Source organism: Schistocerca piceifrons, chromosome 4 (genome assembly GCF_021461385.2).
Source record: "Schistocerca piceifrons isolate TAMUIC-IGC-003096 chromosome 4, iqSchPice1.1, whole genome shotgun sequence".
NCBI lineage: Eukaryota > Metazoa > Arthropoda > Insecta > Orthoptera > Acrididae > Schistocerca > Schistocerca piceifrons.
Window position 1 is genome coordinate 259,892,708 of NC_060141.1, and position 15,097 is coordinate 259,907,804.

Genomic DNA, 15,097 nt, shown 5'->3' on the forward strand with positions numbered 1-15,097 from the left:
GACTGTTAGGTCCTCTACCTCATCATTGATACCAATAATTTTCCCAACAAAAAATTTCCATTATTGTCCTTCAGATCAAGTAGAACGAGATCTCCTACTGTGCAAATATTTCCTTCTGTAGAACCAATCTCAGTATTAGGCCTGTCAGAGACATCTCCTACTTCTGCTTGCATTTTCTTGTCCTCACTGAGATAAATACATTCTCTGTTGCCATTTTCTTCTGAGGGCCCACTCTGGTTATTAATTCCATCAGACACGACTTCCCTCCAGCATGAGCTCACTGTAGATGAGTGGTAAAGGCATCAGTCCAGGATGATTCACTGGACCTACTGGCATCTAAGTTTGGGATTTTCTCACAGACTTTGTCAGGATTGAATGGGTATATCCCAGAGGTCATTAAGCCCGCCTTCACATTTGTTGCAGACTTCTGACCAACATCCTCAAAGGCTTCACAAAGGACAGCTGGAAAAGCACTTTTGTGAAGGAGCCCTCCGTCCTTGCTCTTCCATTGATTCAACATCTTTCTCAGGCTCTCTTCAGAGGTCTGAAATATGCAACATCCAAATGCTGATGGAGATGTGTTCAGTTTGCAAGTAGTAAAACAAAAGATACATCATTTTCTTCACAAAGCTTAACTACCTCTAAAGACAAATGACTGGATAGATTGTCACAAATTACAGTTTTGTGCCCAGTTATCTAATCAGTAACAGTTGGCAACTCAAACCAACTACTAGCACTTCGGTTGTAGACTGCTCTTCTCACACCTCATTCACACCATCCTCGGTAGATGTGTTTTGCCTCATACACTATATATAAGGTGGCAGCACCACTCCATCAGCTGATGCACAAATCATGACACTCATGCTTGATTTACAGGAGTCTGCAATCCGCTCCCGATGTTTTGCACCACGTTTTAGCATAACTTTGCTGATTCCTGGGTCATTGGTAAAATTGGTTTTCTCAAAGTTAAATATGTCGGATGGTGCCACATCTTGGAGGGTTTCCTCTAGCTCGATAAAATAGTCTCTCATTATCTCTCTTGTCATGGCAAATCTTGATCTTTTTGCATTTTCACATAATCAGGCTGTTAATATTTTGTTCTGTTGCATGAATTTATACTCTCATTCCTTTCCGGGTTTGTTATCTATAAATGTGGGTTCAGCCTTTTTGTCATTATCCAAATAACTTTATACTATGTCACAAATGTCTTTCCTTTCCATAGGGAATCCTGTCAGCAAATTAATCCTGCCACTAAATGTCATTCTTTATCAGAGGTTAATGCTGTCTGCTACCCAAACTTAAAGGATGCCTGTGGTTAACCCTGTTGTTGAGTACGGTATATGACACAGCATATTCACGTGAAGCCCAATTTCACAGCCTCAACTGCTGACAGCAAATATTTTTGTCATACATTTTATTCCATCAAAGGCACTTTCGCTTTTCAGTCTTTCTTGGCATGATCGACTTTACCCTACAAAGTAACAAATTAATGAATTACTTAAATAATTAGTTGTAGAAAACACTTTTAAATTAAAAATGGTGTTTCAGTAGCAATGTTGTGGACATGTTTGAACTACGAATATGAATTTTATGAGGTTATAATTTTTAGACTAGCATATACTGTAGTTTGTTTTTAGCTGTTTGGAATTTAATTGAAAAGATGTTTCAAAACATAATATTGTTACACCTATACTCACCCAGATACACACTATTAAATGCTGGAATATCAAAGCACTATTCTTCCCACTGACAGCTACACAGAATTTGTAATTCTATATGTGGTCAATAGATGTCAGAGTGGGAAACTCTGAAATTGAATGTAAATGATTGACTCTAGAATGCCTAATCAACTTCAGCAGCATTTACGGTAATGATAAGAGCATCCAATATCTTTATATTTTAAGATTTATCTTTTAACTTTTATTTTTTGAATATTTATTTTAGTAATATTATTCTTATTATACCTAAATACAGTAAAACCCCATTTTAGTAAACTTGTCTGTTAGATTTCAGTTTTGACAGTGCTTGGCCCACAACAGTCAACATTAGGTATTTCGTGTATGATAAATTTATTAAAAATGTATAACTATGTTTCATTCTGACAGTGTATTAATTCTGTTAGTATTAGCAGTTCCAGTTTACTGTAGTATATTAACCTATTTTGACAATCTACTGACAAATGATCAGGGTAGTGAGTGTTATATTCAAATGTTTTATGTTTTCTGTGTCTTGCTTTATGACTTGTTCCATACAACGAGAATCATCTCATTTCTGGGTCTATAGAATGAAAACTGAATCTAATCTAATCTAATTTTCACATTCCTGTTGTTGTTGTTGTGGTCTTCAGTCCTGAGACTGGTTTGATGCAGCTCTCCATGCTACTCTATCCTGTGCAAGCTTTTTCATCTCCCAGTACCTACTGCAACCTACATCCTTCTGAATCTGCTTAGTGTATTCATCTCTTGGTCTCCCTCTACGATTTTTACCCTCCACGCTGCCCTCCAATACTAAATTGGTGATCCCTTGATGCCTCAGAACATGTCCTACCAACCGATCCCTTCTTCTGGTCAAGTTGTGCCACAAACTTCTCTTCTCCCCAATCCTATTCAATACTTCCTCATTAGTTATGTGATCTACCCATCTAATCTTCTGCATTCTTCTGTAGCACCACATTTCGAAAGCTTCTATTCTCTTCTTGTCCAAACTATTTATCGTCCATGTTTCACTTCCATACATGGCTACACTCCATACGAATACTTTCAGAAATGACTTCCTGACACTTAAATCAATACTGGATGTTAACAAATTTCTCTTCTTCAGAAACGCTTTCCTTGCCATTGCCAGCCTACATTTTATATCCTCTCTACTTCGACCATCATCAGTTATTTTGCTCCCCAAATAGCAAAACTCCTTTACTACTTTAAGTGCCTCATTTCCTAATCTAATTCCCTCAGCATCACCCGACTTAATTAGACTACATTCCATTATCCTTGTTTTGCTTTTGTTGATGTTCATCTTATATCCTCCTTTCAAGACACTGTCCATTCCATTCAACTGCTCTTCCAAGTCCTTTGCTGTCTCTGACAGAATTACAATGTCATCGGCGAACCTCAAAGTTTTTATTTCTTCTCCATGAATTTTAATACCTACTCCGAATTTTTCTTTTGTTTCCTTTACTGCTTGCTCAATATACAGATTGAACAACATCGGGGAGAGGCTACAACCCTGTCTTACTCCCTTCCCAACCACTGCTTCCCTTTCATGTCCCTCGACTCTTATAACTGCTATCTGGTTTCTGTACAAATTGTAAATAGCCTTTCGCTCCCTGTATTTTACCCCTGCCACCTTTAGAATTTGAAAGAGAGTATTCCAGTCAACATTGTCAAAAGCTTTCTCTAAGTCTACAAATGCTAGAAACGTAGGTTTGCCTTTCCTTAATCTTTCTTCTAAGATAAGTCGTAAGGACAGTATTGCCTCACGTGTTCCAGTGTTTCTGCGGAATCCAAACTGATCTTCCCCGAGGTTGGCTTCTACCAGTTTTTCCATTCGTCTGTAAAGAATTCGTGTTCCTGCATTTTACATTTTGCCACTTTTTACATACATTTTTGTCAGTCTCCCCTATTCTCTCAGAACAATGTGTTCCCATGACTAACGATTCCACGTTACAACATTTCCTGTATTTAAAGTTTTCTTTGACAACATCACAACCTTTAACATTGATTTTTATACAGAATTCGTAAAAAGTGCATCATATTCCTTCTCAAAGTCAGCTTTGGAATAAAGCAGAAAACACAGACTGTATGCAAAGTTATTGATCATGTGACAGTGTTAGTGCGGTAAGCAAGATTTTCATTGTCGGTATGTTGGGTCACAGCTGCCTGTATTAAAGGTTCACTGTGTTTGGAAAGGTGGGAAATTATGCTTAGTCACTGCCCTAATGATAATAATGATGTGATGAGACTGACTCTAGTAGCAACCTTCCTTCTGCTCATTGCATTGTATTACAAGGGTGGGAAATTATGCTTAATCACTACCTAAATGCACATTGTGTTGTATTACAGCAACTTTCCTCCTGCACATTGTGTTGTATTACAACAGCTTTAATTTAATTTCAGAGTCATTTATACAAATAAATACCACTTGTGAAGATGACCATCTCTATAATGGGCTTTCACGAAACATTGTTACATTCTCATGAAATACAGTGTAGTGCCTCAAGAATTTTGATGTAAATTCTAGAAACACTCAGCCTTCAACCGTCTCGAACACCCGATATTTTAAGTATGAGGGTGAGAGAGTGGAGATTCGTCTACCTTGCCATCAATTTCTATGTGTGCAGGATGGACGTGTATCGGGAGAATATTGCAATAGTGACGGTTGATCGGCATGGACAAGTGTTTGCAGCGTGTGCCATAGAAGCTGTATGTCAGTACAAGTAGCAAGAACGCTCAATTCCTTGATGGTCTAATGACTGTATTGTTGTGAACAAGTGAATTATGTATTGAACAAAAGACATTTACATTTGATTTTCCGGTGTTGGACTTGCGAGAAGTAAGAACCGGTTTTGTAGTGGTTATTAAACCATACATATTGTAATTGTATCTGTTAGTATTTAATGGTCAAAGACGGGGTTCACTTGCGAGAGTTGAATACTTGTTTGAAACTTGTGAAGTTGTTTTGTTGTGGAGATGAAAATGTAACAGAGTTGAACAAAAGTATCCTGAGAGTACAGAATCATTTCAAGAGTAGAAAAGAAGTCTATTTTGAAATTCCCTTAACCAGCTATAGTCTTTGGAGAAGAACAGTTTGTGAAGATCGATGCAGCCGCCTGACCCAAGAAGAAGATCGACTGCACAAAATATGTGACTCAACTGCGAGAGACATGTGAGTCTTACATCCCAGTACCACACTGTCTCCTGTTGTCAGAAAACTGTTAGAATGTGGTGACCTAAGTGACGGGATCCTGAAGAAAGTGGGAATTTAAAGACAGAAACAGAAAGAAGATATTAGGTGTTGCCATAGGAACCAAGGCTAACAACATACGAGAACTGTTGCCAGTAATCGTATTGAGTCCAATAAACAAATGGAAGAAAGTTGCGAGTGCAACACTGTAAAAGATGTGAGAAAGTAATAGTGGAGAAAACTGGAGTGAAGACCTCAACTTTTTGACTAAGATCAGGTGTGGAGAGTAAGCAGTCTTCACACACGTACATCACGCCAATGCCGACACAGTAACCAGCCGCCGACACTGACTGCACCAGCTGCAGCTCACTGGTGCTGACTCCGCGTCCGCTCGCTGACGACGACGCTGAAACCAACGTCCAATGCCACCGGCGCCAGTGCTGTCCTCCGGTGCTGATTACATATCTGCTCACCAACGCAGCTAAAACTCTATACCAGGTGAGCAAAAACCAATAATTATTTGATAAAAGTTGAGGGGATAGAGTTATAGTTATTGTACTCAGTGGTGAATTTTCTTTAGACGGTTACTAGGTCTAAGATCAATAAAAATATGGATCAAGAACAAGAACTAGCAGAACCAGTCACAGCGATGAGAGTAACCAGGGAAATATCAGACTTGTCTGAATTTATGGGTTTAATTAAAGCCCAGAATGAAACTCTAAGGAGAGAAATAGGTTTAATACATTCTAGATTAGATGCTAAGTTAAATGACCAGAGAACAGAGTCAAATACTGAAAATGCTTAATTGAGAGATGAACTGAGAGCCTTAAGTTAGATTCGGTGAATACCCAATTAAATAATAAATTAGATGCTCAGAGTGAAATTTTAAGTAATCAAAGTGAAAACTTGAACAGTCAAGCAGCAAATATAGTTTTACTGATAATTGAATGTGACTCTTTAAATAATAAAGTAGAAAATCTGAAGCTAGATTTTGAGTGAACTCACTAGTTCTTTGAATACTCAAGTGAATCAAATGTTTACTGACCTTAACAAAAATCAGGATGAGCCATTTCGGAGTTTAGCTAAAACACTAGAATTTGATATTGAAGATAAATGTAATAATGTAGAATCTGAATTTAGCGGAAAATTAAAATTTTGTGAAAATGTATGTAATGTTAAGTTTAATTCTGTAAGACAGGAATTGAATATATTGAAAGAGAGCACATATCAATCTATGGAATTAATATCGATTATTCAGTCGAAAATTCCAGGTGTTAGTACAAGAGCTGTTACTACGCGAGATGTCCGTTCATGAGTAAATAATGTAGAACAAAATTTCAAAGAAAAAATAGTCAACTTTGACATTATAAATGTAAGTAGTCTGGCGGTACCTTTTAAGCTAATTATAGGCAGAGAAGTTTCCGAGAGTGTAATCTCTTGAAATGTTGCGACTGTTGTTTCTTCCAAACCTAATGATACTAACAAGGTTATAGATGACTTGGGTGAGGAATTCAAACTTGTCCATGACAAGGTAGAAAACAGAATAACTTTACCTGATGTTGTGTTATGTATTAAAGTGGTGATTACTTCATTGTGGGTAGACTTTCACACAAAATTTAGCAAAAAGTACCAGTTTGCATTTGCTCAAGTGAGGTTAATATCAGATCCGTGGGATCCGTGTGGAGTCACATCTGTCACCCAGGGACGTTAATGTTCTGTGTTAACGGGCGGAGTGACGACCGTCGGATCCCTAGTTGTTTTGGTGTTTCTTCAAACTTAGTTTTCCTACACTGAATTCCCTTCAATTCTTAAACTATTCTGTAATCTATTCTTGAATTCATAATCTATCCTATAAATTTAGTACATAGGAAACCAGATATGACTACAAGATTGGACCAATTTAAGAGAATCACAGATAAACAGTGATCTTTAGACATGAAATGAAATGAGTAGAATATAGTGCTAGTAGAAAAATATCATGGCACTCTTCAAACTGTAAACTGTGTAAACTGAATGACTAAACAACTATGTTATCGTAGTGTGTAATTTTCTATTTTTGTAGAATATTTTATACCTTTTGTGAGATGTAATATAAAGGGAAGGGTTTGTATCACTTTTAGAAGGGGTGGGTAGTGTAAGTACAAGCATGACTGGCACTAATCACACACCCCACCTTTCAGACAACCCTCGCAGACAAGTATAACTGATTCTTCACCATTTGCCGTTCATTAGTCGTTGCTAAGATTTTTCTTCGGGAGCTTCAAAGGTGAAGGTGATAATGTCCGTTCTGTAGGAGACATTTAACATTATACCTCCTCCGGCTTCTCACTCAAGTACCGGTGAAGTAGGGATCCTGGGGAAGGGGATGGGAAGGGTTTGCCTATTTTTAGGGCTATCTTCTTTCTCTTCTTTGATCTTAGCAACCAGTTCTGCTTTTTCCTTTCTTACTTCTCATTTTTTGAGTACCAGTCTATCTTTCCCTCTTTCCATATGCATGTACTTCAATTGCTGAGGTACTTATTTTCCGTGGTTTCCAATAACCTTCAACGTATTTCATATAAGTAGGCTGAAGAATCAGAATTCACAAACACACATCTACATACACACAAAGATACACTTAAACACAAACAGGAGAATTACGAATTAGAAACCTGAAGTGACGTCAGAACCGCCAAGGGATTTGGGGAATAAAGATATATGTACATCTGAGTTGATGCACATATTACATTGTTGATATGTGATAGTTCTGCATTGTTAATTTTTGTCGCTCTCAAATATATATTTACATGTGCCATGCTAGTCCTTTGAGAAAAGGCATAGTATCTACTGGGAGTTAGTAAATACAACATCTGCTATGTGTGGGCATGATATCTGTCTATATAGTAGGAGTGAGGAATGAAAGAGGACTCCAGGGTATTAGAGGGAGTACTGAAAAGTGGAGGTAAGGTTTAAAGTAGATTTGTAATATTGCCTGAGGATATTTAAGAATAGTATACATAAAGATGTATTCTAGGGCAATGAACCAGGACATTTATTGGATGAGATAAAGGACAGATAGGCAGACCTATGAAAGATTATATTAGATTAGATTAGATTAATACTAGTTCCATGGATCATGAATACGATATTTCGTAATGATGTGGAACGAGTCGAATTTTCTAATACATGACATAATTAGGTTAATTTAACAACATACTTAAGTTAATATAACAACTTTATTTTTTTGTGTTTTTTGTTTTTCTTTATTTTTTTAAAAATATTTTTTTCTTTTTTTTCTTAATTTATATCTAAAAATTCCTCTATGGAGTAGAAGGAGTTGTCATTCAGAAATTCTTTTAATTTCTTCTTAAATACTTGTTGGTTATCTGTCAGACTTTTGATACTATTTGGTAAGTGACCAAAGACTTTAGTACCAGTATAATTCACCCCTTTCTGTGCCAAAGTTAGATTTAATCTTGAATAGTGAATATCATCCTTTCTCCTAGTATTGTAGTTATGCACACTGCTATTACTTTTGAATTGGGTTTGGTTGTTAATAACAAATTTCATAAGAGAGTATATATACTGAGAAGCTACTGTGAATATCCCTAGATCCTTAAATAAATGTCTACAGGATGATCTTGGGTGGACTCCAGCTATTATTCTGATTACACGCTTTTGTGCAATAAATACTTTATTCCTCAGTGATGAATTCCCCTAAAATATGATGCCATATGAAAGCAATGAGTGAAAATAGGCATAGTAAGCTAATTTACTAAGATGTTTATCACCAAAATTTGCAATGACCCTTATTGTGTAAGTAGCTGAACTCAAACGTTTCAGCAGATCATCAATGTGTTTCTTCCAATTTAATCTCTCATCAATGGACACACCTAAAAATTTGGAATATTCTACCTTAGCTATATGCTTCTGATTAAGGTCTATATTTATTAATGGCGTCATACCATTCCCTATACGGAACTGTATGTACTGTGTCTTATCAAAATTCAGTGAGAGTCCGTTTACAAGGAACCACTTAGTAATTTTCTGAAAGACAGTATTGACAATTTCATCAGTTAATTCTTGTTTGTCAGGTGTGATTACTATACTTGTATCATCAGCAAAGAGAATTAACTTTGCCTCTTCATGAATATAGAATGGCAAGTCATTAATATATAATAAGAACAACAAAGGACCCAAGACTGACCCTTGTGGAACCCCATTCTTGATAGTTCCCCAGTTTGAGGAATGTGCTGATCTTTGCATGTTACGAGAACTACTTATTTCAACTTTCTGCACTCTTCCAGTTAGGTATGAATTAAACCATTTGTGCACTGTCCCACTCATGCCACAATACTTGAGCTTGTCTAGCAGAATTTCATGATTTACACAATCAAAAGCCTTTGAGAGATCACAAAAAATCCCAATGGGTGGTGTTCGGTTATTCAGATCATTCAAAATTTGACTGGTGAAAGCATATATGGCATTTTCTGTTGAAAAACCTTTCTGGAAACCAAACTGACATTTTGTTAGTACTTCATTTTTAAAGATATGTGAAGCTACTCTTGAATACATTACTTTCTCAAAAATTTTGGATAAAGCTGTTAGAAGGGAGATTGGACGGTAATTGTTGACATCAGACCTATCCCCCTTTTTATGCAAAGGTATAACAATAGCATATTTCAGTCTATCAGGGAAAATGCCCTGCTCCAGAGAGCTATTACACAGGTGGCTGAGAATCTTACTTATCTGTTGAGAACAAGCTTTTAGTATTTTGCTGGAAATGCCATCAATTCCATGTGAGTTTTTGCTTTTAAGCAAGTTTATTATTTTCCTAATAACAGAGGGAGAAGTGGGTGAGATTTCAATTGTATCAAATTGCATAGGTATGGCCTCTTCCATTAACAGCCTAGCATCTTCTAATGAACACCTGGATCCTACTATATCCACAACATTTAGAAAATGATTATTAAAAATATTTTCAACTTCTGACTTTTTGTTCGTAAAGTTTTCATTCAATTTGATGGTAATACTGTCTTCCTCTGCTCTTGGTTGACCTGTTTCTCTTTTAATAATATTCCAAATTGTTTTAATTTTATTATCAGAGTTGCTGATTTCAGACATGATACACATACTCCTGGATTTTTTAATAACTTTTCTTAATATAACACAGTAGTTTTTATAATTTTTGATAGTTTCTGGGTCACTACTCTTTCTTGCTGTCAGATACATTTCCCTTTTCCGGTTACAAGGTATTTTTATACCCTTAGTAAGCCATGGTTTGTTACAAGGTTTCTTACGAGTATATTTAACTATTTTCTTGGGGAAGCAGTTTTCAAATGCATTTACAAAAATGTCATGAAATAAATTATATTTTAAATTGGCATCAGGTTCACGGTACACCTCATCCCAGTCTAACTGCTGTAGGCTTTCCCTGAAATTTGCAATTGTTAAATTGTTGACTGAACGTACTACTTTGGAGGACTGTTTAGTATTGCTGAATGGAGCTATGTCATATATTGTAACTAGCTGTGCACCATGATCAGAAAGACCATTCTCAACAGGCTGAGCATTTATCTGGTTAAACTTATCTTGGTCTGTAAAGAAGTTATCTATCAGTGAGCTGCTATCCTTTACCACCTGAGTAGGAAAATCAATAACGGGTGTCAAATTGAAAGAACCGAGTAATACTTCAAGGTCATTTTTCCTATTACCCTCTTTCAGAGAATCTACATTGAAGTCCCCACAAATAATAATGTGCTGTCTGACAGATAGCACAACAAGGAGTCCAAATTTTTCAGAAATAGATGAAAATTTCCTGATGAGGACCTATATACAGTTACAATTATAAATGTGCCTTTATTTAATTTAAGCTCACAGGCACATGCTTCTATATGTTTCTCTACACAAAACTTTTTTGTTTCTATACTTTTTGCACAATGATAACTTTTGACATATATGGCAACTCCTCCTTTCTCCATATTTTCTCTCATTACATGTGCAGAGAGCTTATATCCACTTACATTTACCTTATCCATATCAGTAACAATGTGATGCTCAGACAGGCATAGTATATCTATTTCATTCTCAGCTTCTAAATCTTCTAAACAAACCAGAAGCTCATCTACTTTATTCTTTAAACTCCCAATATTTTGATGAAATATACTTACATTATTTTTAATTATACTTTTATGAGAACCTTTCCTTATTCTAACATTTGCAGTACTCTCCTGTCTGAGTTTCTCATTGTGCTTAGGCCTAGTTCCTATACCAGTGGTCACATGGTGTTCAGAGAGGCAGATTATGTCAACTGGGTTGGGTGACTTTAATTCATCAATGCAATTACCTAGGGCTGAGATACAACTTGGTGGAGATAAAATTTCTGGTGATTGGTGAAAATTTATAATTGGTAGCTGTGATTGGTGATCAAATGTGCTAGAATTGTGCTGTTTAATTTCTTTCCTAAACTGAAAATTTGTTTCAATCCTGACCTCTCGTAGAACTTGACATCTGTCTGTCTTACCTATCCTAAAAAAGGTGCTGCTCCAACACCTGTAACCACTGGTATTTTACCATTCATGGCAGTGCCTCTCCCCCTTAAATTTCCTGCTATTACCCCAGCCAGTTTCCCCCTCCCTTTCCTGTTGAGATGTAGGCCGTGCCTGGTATAGTCCCACCTACTGAGGTAATCAACAGGAACCACACCAATATGAGCCCCCGCACCCGACCCAAGCAGCTGTTCCAACTCCAAATTAACTCTCCCAACAGAAGAGTTCAAATGAGGCTGGTCATGGCGTCTCAGGACAGATACAAATTCAACATTGGTGTGTCTCGATGCCGACGCAATCTTTACCAGGTCACACTCTATACTGTACCCAGGATCTCTGTCGATGCTGTTCCCTGGCCCTCCAACAATAAGCACGGTGTCTTCCCTGGTAAATCCTTTACAGAGTGAACCTAAATCCTCTGTCACCTGATCCAGACTAGCACTTGGTTTGAAAAAAATTGTGACCTGGTATTCTGGTCCTAATTCCTCCTGCAGAAGTTGGCCTACACCTCTGGCATGAGAACTGCCTAACAACAAAACTTTCTTCCTTTTCGATGACTTTCCTACATTCTTTTTCAATTTCCTATTGAAAGTTTGTTGTGTCCTGTCTACACCTACCTCTGCTTGAGGCTCATCAGTTTCTAACTGAAGCAACAGGTCAAACTTATTTTTGACATTCACCACAAAACTGTCAGACTTAGTTCTAGGCCTGTTCCTTCTGCTACCTGTTGCCACTTCCCACCTCTCTTTGCCCTTCTCCCTCCTTAACCTGTCCAGATCTTCCCTAGCCTGATCTAGCTCAGCCTGAAGGGCAGCAATTTTCCCCTCCTGTTCCACTATCTTCCTATCTCTGCTGCAAATCCTACATAACCACTGATGAGCCTGATCCACTTTCCCAACACCCATGCCACTGCAGTCCCCCCAGTGAAAAAAACTACTACATCCATCACACTAAACTCCAGAACTAACAATTCTACGGCAGGTCAGGCACTTCTCACTCATGGCAAAAATTATACTTTAGCTAGAATAAATCAATTAAATTACCGAAAATCAAAAAAGACGTTACAAGAATTAAGCCTATTCACAAATGTATTACAACAATGAAGTTATATGCTATTTACGGTAGTTTACTTATTTGTTACCGAGAAACTAGTTAAATTACCGTAAACAAGAAACAAACACGTTTACAAAATTTAAGCCTAAGCTCGACTTCACGAAGTTACGATCTTTTCGTGTTTTCTGAAAAAATACGCAAAGAAAAGTCAAACCTTTAATGGCAAGACTAAACAATACACTAATGCACGTATTTAATTTGTTGTCGGCGTTAAACTAAATTATATTCCTGTCTAAATCACTTAACTTTCTGGAAATGGTTTCTAGCGTCACTTACTCGGCGGCCAACATATACTGCACAGGCAGGGGCACCAAGAAGGGGATTGACCTGTACCATAGGAGGACAGGAATAAGAAAGGGGCATACCTACCAAAACGGAAGAAGAAAGGATACTGCTAGGATCAACCCATGTAAAATATAGGTACTGTTCCCAAAGGGAAAAAGGGCAGTATCGTGACAGATGTCACACTTTTAAAGGGATGAGTCTGGTAAGTTTGAATTCTACGCAGCACTATCATTTTTACGTTTTAGATAAGGAGGGAACACTTTATTCTACCCAGAGTTCCTCCAGATTACAGTAAGTAATGAATAAGTACATAATTAGGAAAAATAGTACGGGAAGTATGAACTAAGCAGTAGAGTACTCATGAGTTGTGTGATCCTGGAATTTATGTTTGGAAGAGGAATAGGAAACAAAAGTTTGGTATTTATGAATTTTTGGAGAGTGAAAAGAGCTGACTCCAACATAGATTGAAAGGTTCAAGTTTTGTAATTGTGTTTACATATTCATGGTTATTCGTAAAATAGAGAGGTATGGTTAAAAGATAAAGAATTATCATCTTTTGTAATATTATTGTACATACTGAATATGTATAAAATATCGTGTGTTCGAGCTAAAGGGAAGAATATGTAGTGCCTCAAGAATTTTGGTGTAAATTCTAGAAACACTGGGCCTTCAACTATCTCGAACACCCAATATTTTAAGTACGAGGGTGAGAGAGTGGAGATGTGTCTACCTTGCTGCCAATTTCTGTGTGTGCAGGATGGGCGTGTATCAGGAGAATACTGCAATAGTGACAGTCGATCGGTGCGGACAAGTGTTGGCAGTACACGCCATAGAAGCTGTATGTCCAGTACAAGGAGCAAGCACACTCTATTCCTTGATGGTGTGAACAAATGAATTATGTATTGAACAAAAGACATTTACATTTGATTTTCTGGTGTTGGACTTGCGAGAAGCAAGAACTGGTTTTGTAGTGGTTATTAAACCACACATATTGTAATTGTATTTATTAGTATCTAATGGTCCAAGACAGGGTTGTCTCGCGAGAGTTGAATGCTTGTGTGAAACTTGTGAAGTTGTTTTATTGTGGAGATGAAAATATAACAGAGTTGAACAAAAGTATCTTGAGAGTACAGAATCATTTCAAGAGTAGAAAAGAAGTCTATTTTGAAATTCCCTTAACCAGCTGTAGTCTTCAGAGAAGAAGAGTTTGTGAAAACTGACGTAGCCGTCTGACCCAAGAAGAAGATCGACTGCACAAAATATGTGAGTCAACTGCGAGAGACGTGTGAGTCTTGCAACCCAATACCACACTGTCTCCTGTCGTCCAAAAACTGTTAGGATGCCAAGCTGTACTAGGTGTGCAGTCTTAGGTTGGTATGACCTGGCGTGAGGCGGTAAATATTTCTCCTCAAGGAGCTCTGTAACATGATAATTTTCATCCTCTTCCTCATGCAGGACAACCCTGAGCCGAGTTACTTCCTTGTTGGCAACAAGCTGTCGATTTCGTGCCTGTAGTTCTCTGTTTCCAAAGACTGCCAACTTTTGTGTTTTAACCAATGCTGTGTTTCAAGTTTTATTTGCCATAATTTTATAATGATCATCAATAATAAGTCTCACATTAGAGCCAGATATCTTTTTAACATGATTTCATGAAAGGCTTTTGCGTCTGTGTTTTATTTATGCCACTGGACATGACTGGAATGAAGAGGGAAACCTGTGTGTGCATTTGTGTGTATCAGCACTTGGCCATATGTTAGTGATTGATGCTCTGTATGCTATGGAGAGACAAGTAGAGGTAATTACTCTTAGAGTCAAAAACAATTAATTATTTAAGACTTTTTTTTAAATAGGCAAAATTTAAATTGCTTTCATTTCATATTTTGAACAATATAAAGAGAATGACAGTAAGAGCAATTTATTTCTTTTCACCTGTTGTGTTGCCTGTGCTTTCCTATATTTCACACTTTCCTACATTTTACACTTTTTTGGATCAGTCCACTCAAAACTGGAAAAAAGGAATTTTACTGTACTTTACAATTTTCCCTGTTGATATCTGAAAGTACATGTTCCAAGACTGCTGCTGAATGTTTTGACACCCTAGTAACAGTAATTACCATTTGTGACATGCCAAAAGTCTTCAAAACGTTCAGGAAGTTATTAGTACTTTCACCACCAACACTTTTGTTAATGTACATTTTTTCACATTTTATTTTGTTTATTTTGGAGGTTGAGACTCTTCCCAGGACATCAGTTAATTTCTTGAAGAATGT

At 37.1% G+C, this 15,097-nt stretch overlaps 1 long non-coding RNA gene across 1 annotated transcript; it reads left to right on the plus strand.

Moving 5' to 3' along the window:
• Positions 1 to 4,129: 4,129 nt before the first annotated feature.
• LOC124795446 lies at positions 4,130 to 14,781 on the plus strand. Its single transcript, XR_007016697.1, has 3 exons — positions 4,130 to 5,400; positions 12,809 to 13,029; positions 13,584 to 14,781. It is a non-coding gene; the product is annotated as an uncharacterized LOC124795446 (long non-coding RNA).
• The last annotated feature ends 316 nt before the right edge of the window (positions 14,782 to 15,097 follow it).